Raw genomic sequence first — 13,594 nt, 5'->3', positions numbered from 1 at the left:
GGTGTAGGGGGCAGGTGTAAGGGGCATGGCCCCCATTGAGGATCTACAGATAGCCGAAAACACATTTTTGAAACCTCTAATTTTCCTTTCACAATCATACTCAAATCATATCTCTCATAGCATCTGCCCTTTCTCAATTCTCTTGGCACCTCTCATGTTGTGGATGTGGATTTGGTACAGGGATACAGTCCCCCTTAATCAAAGGATCATTACAGACCTGCTCAAAATGGAGAACCCCGGCAGGAGTCGATGGCTAGGCTATGTTGAGCAGAATTTAGTGCCTTGGGCTTGCTGAATCTTTTTAAGGTACCAATGACATGCCAGAACTTTTCCAAGCAGAGGTTGGCCAAAGCTTTCAAGCTAAGAGCCCAATATGACCCTAGAGCAAAGAATTATGGTGTGTAGATCGTTTGGATGTATCAACTAACACCTCCAATAGAGCAGGGTGAGTTTTCATATTTAGCAGAGGTCCTATTCTCTCATCACAAGTTTATCCTACTGCGATTTCGTTCAAACTTGAGCCAGTTGATGTTGGGGAATCGAGGTAGAAGATTTAGGCATTCTGATTTACCTTTGTGACCTTGCGACTGAAAGTCACCACAAAATAACTTGCATTTGGTACTTTTTTTGTAGCATGTATGCTCAATAAAGAAAGGCATTTATTGTGCTTATTTTAAAGAATCATAAATTTCATCATTGCCGGGTTGCATTATATTTTTTAAATCACTCCCGAACCCGCTATTCTGCATTGTGGGCATGCATGCGTAAAAGGAAATATGCGGTGCATTAATGAATTTTGAGGATCCTTTATTTGTTCACTGTTTTTATTACTCTTTTAAAATGAAAAATATATACTTGTACAAAACCATATACAAAGTTTTTTTGTATCCATTTTTATGCACTTTTATGATGTGAACAAAAAAAATCGAATAAAGTTTAATTGGATTGGATTGGACTGTTAATGGCTCTGTTGTCGGGGTTTCTGTATTCCTTCCAGACAGTGACACAAAAGGAGTTTAGGTGTGTACAGGATGAGCATCATGCAAGAGTGTCTGACGTGGACCTATGGCCAGACCCACTTACAATTCAAAAGGCTTTGCCTCCCACAAACACAAATGAACCAGTCACCAGTCTTTTGTTACCTCAGACTTCTCAGAGCCCTGCCAGGGGAAGGGGAGAACTATCCAGAACCAGATATCGGAGTAGTATGGGGAATCTCCCCGACTACAACGGCTGTTACCAGGTATACATATTCGTCCTCAGAGCCACTCTTTAGTACACACCTGGACTAGAGGGACACAACAAGCTCTAGAAACCTCCCTGCAACTGCGCAGCTAACCCGCTGCACTGGACCTGCAAATGGACCTTGAATTGGACCTGCCAGAGGACTGCTGGTCTCTGCTGGAGTGTGTTCCTGATCCCCAACATGTGCCTGCCAGGTCCTGGAACTTTGGCTGGCATCAGTTCAACTTCTCCTGTAAACAAAGGTGAAATCTTGAAGTTTTGGGCTCCTCACAACTGTGAGTGGGCCCGTTCGGGTTGAGACTCTGCCACTCACAACGACCACCAATGTGAAGCTCTGGTGAACCTGACTCTTTGTGCTACATCGACTATCAATGATGACCGCCAGCAAGAAGCTCCAGCAACGACCGTCGGTGAAGCCTGACTGGATCTTGGCAAAACAACAATGAGCTCCTGAGATGCCAGGCCTGCTGTTCACGCTACAACGATGACCATTTGTGACACTCTCCCATTCCTTGTGGTCTCCTCCACCAACCAGACTTTAAGAAGGGAACTTCTTCAGCTGCACTAATGTGGTGTGCCTGTATGCACTCAGTGCTCCATCGTGTTTGGCCTGAGGTTGTGACTTTCATCTGGTCTAGCATGACTAGATGACAGCAAGCAGACCTTTGTGCTTCTATTTAAACATTGAACATTGCATATGTAAGGTACTGCTGTTAGGATGTTGGTTATTCTGGTATCATTTTATTTATTCAAATGTACTCAATTTCTCTAAATTGGTTTGGGATTTTGTTTGCGCTGTGTTTTAACTTGTTTACTGTTTGGGTGCTGTATAAATGCATTACAATTTGCCAATAAATTAGGCCTTACTGATTTATGCCAAGCTACCATAGGGTTAAGCAGAGGTTAATTTTGTGACTTTTGTGGTTCTTCCTGACAATGATCGTGGTTGTTCCTTCAGTGGGCCTTCCACCCCTTCAACAATTCACCCAGTTTTTTCAAACACTTAATAAGCACAGTCTTTGATTCCCCTAATGCAGGTGAGGCAGCTCGCACTCAATTAACTGTGTTAGAGATCAAGATTCTCTTTGATTTTGTCCCAGTTTACAATAATGAGATCTCTACCTGCAACAGTTATGTTGACACATAATCTGCATCCCATTTACGTAAGAGATTACAAATGCTACCCTTCATTTGTTATTAGGAAATGTTACATAGTGACACAGAAACTGGAGCTAAAAAATGCATAAAAAATGTGTTATAAGTGCAGATCGCCCACATTAATCTGGAGGTGCAAGAGGAACGGATACTGGCAAGTAGACTACCACCAGCTGAGCTACAGGTGCAGACATGGCCAGTAGAGGCAAGGAATCCTGCGATGTTCAAGTGCTTACGCTACAGGCACTAAATTTGTGTGGCTTGCATGCATCCTTTCAAAAAGAACAATTGATGGACAGAATGCAAACTAATGTCATACATTCACCCCAGTCCAGAGATCTGGCCCTAAATCCATAGTTGTTTGCTCACCATGCCATTCCAGTTTGGACCCAGCCATATGCAAATCAGTCCTGACCCTGCACCCAATGGACTGTTCCCACAAGGAACAGGGTCAAGATTGATTTGTATAAGGCTGGATCCAAACTGGGGTGGTGTGGTGAGCAAAAGAATGATGGATTTAACTCAGATCCTTGCGACTGGGCGTGAATGTTTGCATTGTTGAGGATTCCATCCATGAATTATTTATTTTGCACGTGTCGACCTAAGTGGGAAGGGTATGCCCAGACGTGGGTCCCATGCTCACCATACCACTGGATTCAAGCTAGCCTGACTGATGAAGGGTGATGCCCTGAAATCAGTCCCAGGATGCTTGTTTCCGGTCCAGGAAGGACCTGGCTTAGCAGTTCGGGCTGGACTGGTCCCACAAGGAACAGGGTCAAGACTGATTTGCATCTGGCTGGGTCCAAACTGGGGTGGTATGGTGAGCAAAAGAATGATGGATTTAACCCAGATCCTTGATGCTGGGGGGTGAATATTTGCATTGTCCAGCATTCCGTCCATCAATTGTTTCTTTTGCACATGTTGCCCTAAGTGGGAGGGGTATGCCCAGACGTGGGTCCCGTGCTCACTAAGCCACTGGATTCAAGCTAGCCTGGCTGGTGAAGGGCAATGCCCTGAAACCGGTCCCAGGATGCTTATTTTTGACCCATGGAGGACCTGGCTTGGCAATTGGGGCTGGAACGTTACCACAAGAAACAGTGTCAAGATTGATTTGCATATGGCTGGATCTAAACTGGGGTGGTGTGGTGAGCAAAAGAATGATGAATTTAACCCACATCATTGATGCTGGGAGTGAATGTTTGCATTGTACAGCATTCCATGCATCAATAGTTTATTTTGCAAATTGCATGCATGCTTCGCAGGTGTCTTAAAAAATTAAATATGGATTTGCCAGTCTATTAGGGCTGATACTTATGACTGGCATTGTATGATAACAGTTGCCATGTATATCTGTCTCAGGACTACTTTTAAGAAAACAAAGTGTACTGATGCTGATGATGAGCAGTGGGAGACCTAAATTGGGAACCGAGGAAGTAGACCCTCAAGGATAAAAGACAATCCGCAAGGATTTTAAAAACTGGAGCTCAAACCTTGTAACAGCAGTAAAAACAAGCATTTGCAATGCAATATGTCTCGCCTTTGGGACCCTATGTGTATTTAGCTATGTAGCACAATAGCCTGGATGCTCAAACATCTACTGTTCTTTAAAATGGAGGTAAAGTAAGCACCAAAATGTGTGACATGCAGGGTATGGGAACACATTGAGAGAAATATTGCCTTTCAGCTAGAAATGGTATAGTACAAAGCTCTGCTTTTAATATAAAATCAGGGCCTTCGGTGGTCTTATCACTAAAAATACAAGATTTGAAAAAAATATTATTGTCTACGGGTGCTCGTGGAAGACTATTTCAATGGACTGGAATCTAGAGAATGCTAAAGGGATTCTGGTATTTTACTGACCTCTGCTAGTTGTTTTCTATCAAGAAAGTTATATAGAGGCGGATGCCAGAAAAATGTAAAAAAAGGAAGTCCCTCAGCAGTAGCCAATTCAGGTATTTTATTGACCTCTTCTGGTAGTTTTCTATCAAGACAGTTAAATAGAGGCAGTTGAACAAGCAGAAAGCAATTCTTGTATTTTACTGACCTCTACTGGTCGTTTCTATCAAGACAGTTGAACAGAAAAAAAGTCTCAGCAGAAGAGGACAAGTCCTAGGGCTGATCTCCAGATCCCACAAAGTACATTCACATATAAGTATACAATAAAGTATATACAACAGGTCTCGAATGCTCGACCTAAAAAGAGAAATGCCCACTTTTACCTATAAATATTTGTTGTCATTCTCTAATGAGGAATCAGGGGTATTTGCGACAGTGTGGTTGTAGTAGAGCCCTGTTGGTGCATGAACTACCATTGTGCTGGAACTCTGGGTACTCTGGTGTTGATATCAGAAAAGGTAAAAATAAACAATAGTACTATGAACAGCATGTGGAGCAGACAATGCTTTCAGCAAACCTTGCATACCTAATAACACCTTTGTCCTCCAGAACTAGACAGAAACCATAAACCATAATTCTATTTATTTCGAAATAATCATCATGAGTGGTCACAGAGCAGGAGGGCTTTCGCCTGATTCACACACTGATAATTAACCTTAAGCATTTGCAATGCAACATCATACTCTAATTTTAAGTTTTTCATAGTTGAAGCTGGCTGTGCAAATCTAAATTAGTGTTCCTTACAATGAAACTCCCCCACCGATCTGTTTACGTTGCACCTCACACATTATTAAAGGCAACAGCCACTTGTGCATCAGGACTATGGCATCATCAACTAATAGGATGTCAATGGAAGGAGAGGCCTGAAAATGATTTCCACTAACCAGAGATTCTGTGGTCTGCAGAGGTGAAGAGCATTCTGACAATCCCCCTTGGAAAGTAAAGGCTCTCTGCTGGGGTGACAACACCATGCATAGTCGCTGACAGCGAAAGACTGGCTAGAGTTGCTGACAGAGAAAGAGAAGACACTGTGATAGCGCAGAACATTTTAGGCAATATTAATCTTATACGGATGCTAAAATAAATCTTGACATAACATGAAGCATGCTTAGCAAAAACAAACGGTAGGAAAATGTGTATTGAAACATGTTTTTTATTGTGCTGCCTCTAACCACTTTTTCTCAGTTTTCTGTAACTGGATATATCTGACTAATCTGAATAAAAGACAAAAATTATTAATCGCTTAATAAGAAATAAAACTTTTAAAACTTTACCCATCCTCTTATCATTGACTGAACTCTAAACTGCTGTAAGTTTAGATTTTTGCTACATTCTAACACGGTGACAAAGATCTGTTGACCAAGAAGACATCTGCATTCGACACTGTCAAACATGACAATCCACTCTACCTCTTGTAACGCAGGATGGGGCTCTCAGGCAAGGTCATTAAATGGTTTTCCTCTTTCCTCAACAACGGAACACAACGAGTCAAATTCAACCAGTCTCTATCCAACCCTAGTCCATGCACACTGGGTGTCCCCCAAGGATCCTCGCTCTCCCCCACACTCTTTAACCTTTTGCTGGAACCATTGACTGTAATTCTTTAAGCCTCCAAGATCCAATATCACATGTTTGCTGATGAGGAAACCCAATTCTACATGAAAATCTCGTCCCCCGACGTCATCACATCCTCAATGGAACTCTTCTCAAAACCCTAAACTGGCTAACCTCCAACTATCTCAAATTTAAATACCCTCAAGATGGAATTCCTCCTCATTCCACCCACTAGGCAAACCCTCACTATTGTGAAATATCTCTGTAACCTCACCGCCCTCAACTGCACTCCACACCACACATTATTGACTCCACTAAATCACTAGGAGTTTTGTTAGACAAAAACCTAAACATGCAAGACTGCATCAGATCATCGACCAAAGGAGCGAACTTCCAACTTTGCATCCTAAGCAAACTCAAACTCTACCGTCCCCAAGATGACTTTAAATCCGCGGTGCAAGCACTTGTCGTCTCTAGACTAGAATACGGCAGTTCTACTCTACGCGGACTGATGAAACTCAGTTTAGCCCCCATCGGAGCATCTCTAAATGCTGCTACTAGACTCATCACGGGTTCCAAGAAGACTACCCATATTTTGCCTGACCTAAAATTGCTCAATTGGCTTCCCTTTGAGTCAAGGATCCAGCTAAAGATATCTTGTATGAGCCAAAGAACACTACACTTCAACACCCCTCTCTACCTGACAAACAAGTTGGAACTATCCGGTGGCTCCAGGTCCACAAGGAACACCGGCACACTGCTGCTCAAGCCAAAGAAATGTAATAAGGTTAAAACCTACAATCGTACATTCTCTGGCATCGCCCTGAGAATTCGTAACTCCCTTCCAGTGGAAACAAGACGGATTCCCTCTACACTTCCCTTCAAAAGGGAAGTTAAATCTCTACCAAATAAAGAAAGCCTTGAACTAGATGCTTTGCTCCTCTTGCCTCTAGCTTGTTTTGCCCCATTGTCCCGTGCCATATTGTTTTCTTTGCGCTTGATGTATATTGCTCGTCTCTTTGTTCTCACCCAACCTGCCTCCTATGTGCACATTAATTTTATCTTGCTCCTGTTGTATATTGTCCCACTGTCACCTTAATTTTTCTCCCCGAGCAGTTTTCCTATGTCTTCCTCAACCATATGTAAAGGGCTCTAATACCTACCTGGGTCATGTTTGCGCTATACAAAACTTTAAATAAATAAAGACGGATTTTGAGGAGAGTTGGAGCTAGCTATTGCTTCTGTCTGGCTTTTCTGTGAAGGTTTGGGAAGACAGTGCCTGTATCAAGATGTTTTGGTAGTTGGACTGTGGTAATGTTCATGATTCTGCAATCTAGGGACAAGAGCTATTAGAATCATGCATAACACCTTTTAGAAATTGGGACTCTGGTTGACAGAGATATGCACACAGTCCAAATAGGGAGCACAATACTAGTTAGTGTGAGTCAGATGCACACCCTAAATTAATCTATGCTCACCCTCTTGTAACTTGGCACAGAGCAGTCGGGAATAATTTAAGAGGCAATATCGCCATGAAGAACTATCACCAGCTGATCAGAAAGACCAAAAGAACGTTCATCAGAGAAAAGATTAACAACAACGCTACCAACACTAGCGAACTATTCAACGTCATCAAACAGCTGACCAAGCCCTCATGCGAAGCCTCGGATTTCACACACTCCCATGATCTCTGCAACAAGCTCAGCACCTTCTTCCACCAGAAGATCATGATTCTCTACGAAAATTTCAATGAGCCTACCATGACCTGCACCCCCACTACCACCACCACCAAACTCACTATCACCACTTGGACGCCACCATACGTTGAACTCATCACCACCATCATGAAGAAAACTCGCTCAGGAGCCCCACCGGACCCCTGCCCCCTGCACAGCTTTCACAGAGCCTCTGCGGCCATCGCCCCCGAAATAGCATGTACCATCAACTCCTCCCTGGCATCGGGCACTTGCCCAGGGGACTGGAAACACGCAGAAGTGAAGCCCCTCCTCAAAAAAACATCGGCCGACCCAGCTGACCTCAAGAACTACCGACCTATTTCCCTCCTCCCTTTCGCGGCCAAAGTCACAGAAAGGCTTGTAAACACCAAGTTGAACACGTTCATAGGAGATAACTGCATCCTGGACCCCTCTCAATCCGGGTCCGGTGCAACCACAGCACAAAGACTGCACTGATCGCCGCCACCGATGGCATCCATATTCTTCTCGACCAGGGACACACCGCAGCCCACATCCTCCTTGACCTCTCAGCTGCTTTCGACACCGTCTCACACCGCACACTAACCAACAGGCTCCGTGATGCAGGAATTGAGGATGACGCCCTCAACTGGATCCGATCCTTCCTCTCCGACAGAACTCAGAGGGTCATACTCCCCCCCTTTCTCTCCAAACCCACCGACATCGTTTGTGGAGACCCCCAAGGATCCTCTCTGAGCTCTACTCTGTTCAACATATACATGGCCCCCATCGCCGCCATCGTCAGACAGTACAGACTCAGCATAGTGTCCTACACGGACAACACCCAGCTCAATCTCTCCCTCACCAGCAACCCCGAAGACACCAGACTCAGCTTCCAGGAAGGAATGACAAACGTGGCCAGATGGATGAAAGACATCTGCCTCAAGCTCAACTCCGAAAAGACAAGGGTGCTCATCTTCGGGCCCCGCCCATCCGCTTGGACCAACACCTGGTGGCCTCCCGCCCTTGGACCCCCCACACTGACGTATCACGCTCGCAACCTTGGCATAATCCTCGACTCCTCCCTCTCCATGAACCGTAAAATCAACGCCATCTCCTCCACCAGTTTCAAATACCTCTGGATCCTACGCAAAACTTTCAAGTGGATCCCCCCACTTCAGGAAGACGTCACACATGCACTCATCACCAGCTGTCTCGACTACGGTAATGCACTCTACGCCGGAATCAACAAAGCCCTACTACGCAAACTCCAAACCATCCAAAACGCGGCTGCCAGGCTCATCCTAGGGTTACCACGCCACAAGCACATGACTCGACACCTTCGAGAACTCCACTGGCTTCCCGTGGAGAAGAGAGTTACCTACAAACTACTCACGTACGTCTTCAAATTCCTCAGCAACATCAGACCCAAATACCTCAACAACCGAATGAGTTTCCACGCTCCCAAAAGGAACCTTCGCTCAGCCGACCTCGCATTGGTAGAGGTCCCCCGCGTTCGCCGGAGCAGAGCGGGAGGTAGCTTTCTCTTACACCGCAGCCACAGCTTGGAACTCTCTCCCATTAGACATAAGACGCTCTCCAACCCTGCAAAACAAAAAGAAATCAGCAAAAAAATGAGGCACACAGGCAAAAAATGTGAGGAAGGCTACCCCAAGGCTGTCCCATCTAACAACACCTAGCACTTGCCCTTGTTCACAAATCACCCCAACAACTGGTTGTACCTTGTCAGCTGTTTCCCTAGTTTTGTCCGTGTATGCTGTTCCAACAAGTACTCAGTGAAAGGCACTCAACTCTGCAACACTGTAACACTACAATTCTGCTCCCTTTTATTGATTTGTGTTTGCTGCGAAAACAACTCTAATGTCTTTAGGAAGAGTAAGCCTTTTCATCAAATACCATCTTTGATTTTACAGACTATTCTCTGGCCATTCCTTCATCAAATATTGACTTTGATTGTTGCAATGTCCACTAACCTTTTTTTCCCTACCAGAGACAGCTGTTAACATAAGGAAGTGGTAGAACGAGTGAAGTGCCCCATCACTTCAAAAGCAAGGTGGCCCACAACACACAACAAAATGACCACATATTATTAACACACTGGCATACATTGCAACTAAAAAAAAAATAAAATAAATGTACTCACCCGAGCTGCGTCCTCTGTGTCTTGTCTGTTGATCCGAGAACTATTTGAATTGCAAACTTCCCTAAGCAATCCTAATGCTACTCTGCTCATGAGGGCAGTGACAGGATTGGATAGAGCAGGCTGGCTAGACGCTCCAACAGGCTCTGGAGGTCTGAGCTTGGTCTCCAGACAGCTGGGTGGAGACCAGTATAGTGTACATGTCAGGCTGGTCGTCACAAGACAGCAGGTCAAACTGACATGTGCACTTTGCAATGTCTGACCTGCCTTCCTCTAGGCCTCCATTCTGCCAATTGGCAGCAGAGGGCGGGACACGCCCCAACTTCCCCAGCTCAGAAGCAGACTGACTGATGGCGGCGGCTCCATATACAGAGGTTACCTGCCTAGATAATTCTGAAGGGTGCTAAAAAAGGGTCCCAATAATAGCACAACAAAACCGGCACTGATAATTGCAGAAATGATCCAGCAATCAAATTATTTTATCAAAATTATTTTTCATTTTTATTTTCATATTATTAAAATCAATTCATCAAACATTTGAAGGATAAATATATACCAAAATTACACTCGACAATAAATCATTACATATACAATGTCCCACAGACCTCAATCAGGATAGACAGTCATACTAACATACATTCAGATTAGCACATACATTCACACTCTACAGCAAACAAAATCATAGCATCAACATGTACATCAAGATGGAGCGACCTTTGACCCCACCAGGTAGGTCGCTCCCCCTCAGCGCAGCACCGCCCGTGTCTCCCTGCCCCAGCTGCCACTTCTGAGGAAATTCCAGGCCCTCCACCACCCGCAGGCTACCACCTGCACCTCATCCCTGGTGGCCGCTGCCTGTATGTGGTCCATGCCCCTTTTACTTCCCCCTGTTCCCCTCGCTGTAACCGTGTTCTCTCTGCCCGGTCTTTCCTTCTGTACCCCTGTCTGCCCCATGTCTCTGCCCAGTTTTCTCTTCTGTTCCCCTCGCTGCCCCGTGTCTCTGCCCGGTTTTCCCTTCTGGTCCCCTCGCTGCCCCCGTACCTCTCTGCCTATTCTGCCTTCTGTTCTTAGCTGCCCCTGTATTTCTGTGTTCTGTACTTTGCTTCTGTGCCATTCATTTTTCCGGTATTTCTGTGCCCTTTTGGCTCTGTGCCACTCGTTTTTCCCTCCTTTTGTGCTCCATTTGCGTTCTTTTCCACTCGTTTGTTGTGCCCGAATGCCTTCTGTGCCACTTGTTTTTTACCTCGTTTTGTGCCCCTTTTGTCTTCTGTTCAACTCGCTTTTTGTACCCTTCTGCCCTCTGTTCCACTTGTTTTTTCGTGCCCTTCTGCCCTCTGTGCCACTCGCTTTTGTGCCCCTTTTGCCTTCTGTTCCACTCTCTTTTTGTGCCCTTCTGCCTTCTGTGCCACTTGTTTTTCCCTTGTTTTTGTGCCCCTTTTGTGTTCTGTTCCACTCGTTTTTGTGCCCTTCTGCCCTCTGTTCCACTCATTTTTTTGTGCCCTTCTGCCCTCTGTCCCACTCGTTTTTCCCTTGTTTTTGTTCCCCTTTTGCCTTCTGTTCCACTTGTTTTTTGTGCCCTTGTGCCCTCTGTTCAACTCGCTTTTTTGTGCCCTTCTGCCCTCTGTGCCACTCGTTTTCCCTCGTTTCTGTGCCCCTTTTGCATTCTGTTCCACTCATTTTTTGTGCTTTTTTGTCTTCTGTGCCACTCATTTTTCCCTCGATTTTGTGCCCCTTTTTCCTTCTGTTACCTTTGTTGTCCCTCACCGCCCTCGCCGCTGCATCCCCTGTGGCCCTGCCCGCCTGATGGCCCACTGCCCATTCGCTGCCCCCGCCTCCTGCCTCCCACCTGCTCCTCCCTCCCACCTCCCCATATATGCCAAAGGCAGCCCTAAGGCAAGCCCTTCTGTGCCCATCCACACCTGGACCGCGCCCAGTGCCAGAACCCCTGGCCCCCACACCAGCTACAACGACCGCCGCCACTACGAAGCCAGCACTCTGCACGCTCTCAACTCCGGACGGAGCCGCACCTCCTTCAAGGCCGCCCCGAAACGCACACACGTCCCCTTCACCTGCCGGAACTGCAGCTACACCAGCCTCAGAACTGACGAACCACCCCGCCTAGAAAGACCCCAACCACCTCCAATGCATACTACTGAACACCCGCTCTGCACTCAAGCATGCCATCGAGCTCTGGGACCTGCTCGACACAACATCCCCGGACGTCGCCTTCCTGACTGAGACCTGGTTTAACGACTCCTCCGCACCCGACATCGCCATAGCCATCCCAGACGGCTACAAGATCACCGCAGAGACCGCACCAACGGAGTTGGAGGTGGAATCGCCATCGTCCACAAGAACAGCATCAGGGTCTCTACTAGCACTGATGACGTGCTCAGCACCGCCGAACACATGCATTTCCAGATCCACACAGACCCTAACTCCACCCTCAGAGGCACCCTCGTCTACCGACTGCCCGGACCCCGCCCCCAGTTCAGCGACTCCATCACCAACTTGATCAGCACGCACGCCCTGACCTCCACTGATTACATCCTCCTTGGAGACCTGAACTTTCACCCTGAAGCAACAACGACAACTACACTACCCTGATCGATACCCTTGCCAGCCTCGGACTGAAGCAACTCGTCACAACGTCCACCCACTCAGCCAGCCACACGCTTGACCCCGTCTTCTCCTCAAGCCCGCACGTCTCCGTCAGCCACACCACAAAACTCCGCTGTACCGGCCACCGCTGCATCCACTTCGCCTTCCAGAAGCCCACCACACAACACCGCACCCAACAGATCCCTCGCTGCTGCTGGAGCAAAATCACTGAAGACCAACTACACACAAACCTCGCTCTCAGCCCACCCACCAAACCCTCCAACACTGACGACGCTGCCCACAGCCGCAGACGCCGGATCGAGGACTGCGCCAACACCCTCACCACAGAGACACCAGCAAGAGGGCCAGCTGGTTTACCCCAGAACTCCTAGCCTCCAAGCAAGCCTGCCATAAAATAGATAAGAAATGGCACAGTGAACAAACTCCGAACAGCCACGCAGCACTCAAAGACGCCATCTGCAACCACCACCACCTCATCAGGGTGGCCAAGAGGACCTCCTTCAAAGACCGCCTCGACAACAATACACACAATAGCAAGGAGCTCTTCAACATCGTGAAGGAACTCTCCAACCCCAGCTCCAACACCAACGGCATCCCGCCGTCGCAAGCCCTGTGCGACTCCCTCGCCACCTTCTTCCAATGCAAGATAGCAGACATCCATGACAGCTTTAACACCCAGTCAGCCCCAACAGACAGCAACACAACAGACCCCCGCACACCATCGACCACGACCCCCTGCTAGCCTGGGCCAGCGTGAGCATCAATGACACTAACAAGACAATGCGCACAATCCACTTCGGCTCTCCGTCAGACCAATTCCCGCACCCCACCTGCGCAATATCAACAATCTCTCCCTTGAGAGCGCAATCTTCCCAGAGATCTGGAAACACGCTGAGGTCAACGCCCTACTCAAAGAACCTAAGGCAGACCCAAGAGACCTCAAGAACTTCCGGCCCATCTCTCTGCTCCCCTTCCCGGCCAAGGTACCTCGAAGAAAACAGAATCCTGGACCCGTCCCAGTCAGGGTTCTGCAGCAACCACAGCACCGAGACTGCCCTCATCGCCGCCACTGATGACATCATGACCCTGCTAGACAAAGGCGAGACCTCAGCAGTCATCCTCCTAGACCTCTCTGCTGCCTTCAAGAAACACTTCAGTGGGGTTTTTAGAAAATCAGATTACTCTGGCGCACTGCCTAGGATATACGTTACAGGGTATTGATTGACAATCAGACATGTAGTGCGTAAAGAGCAGGCGGAAAAACACC

This window comes from Lissotriton helveticus, chromosome 5_1 (assembly GCF_964261635.1).
Source record: "Lissotriton helveticus chromosome 5_1, aLisHel1.1, whole genome shotgun sequence".
In the NCBI taxonomy this organism is placed as follows: Eukaryota; Metazoa; Chordata; class Amphibia; order Caudata; family Salamandridae; genus Lissotriton; species Lissotriton helveticus.
The sequence above is the reverse complement of the archived record's forward strand: the minus strand, read 5'-3'. Positions refer to the sequence as shown.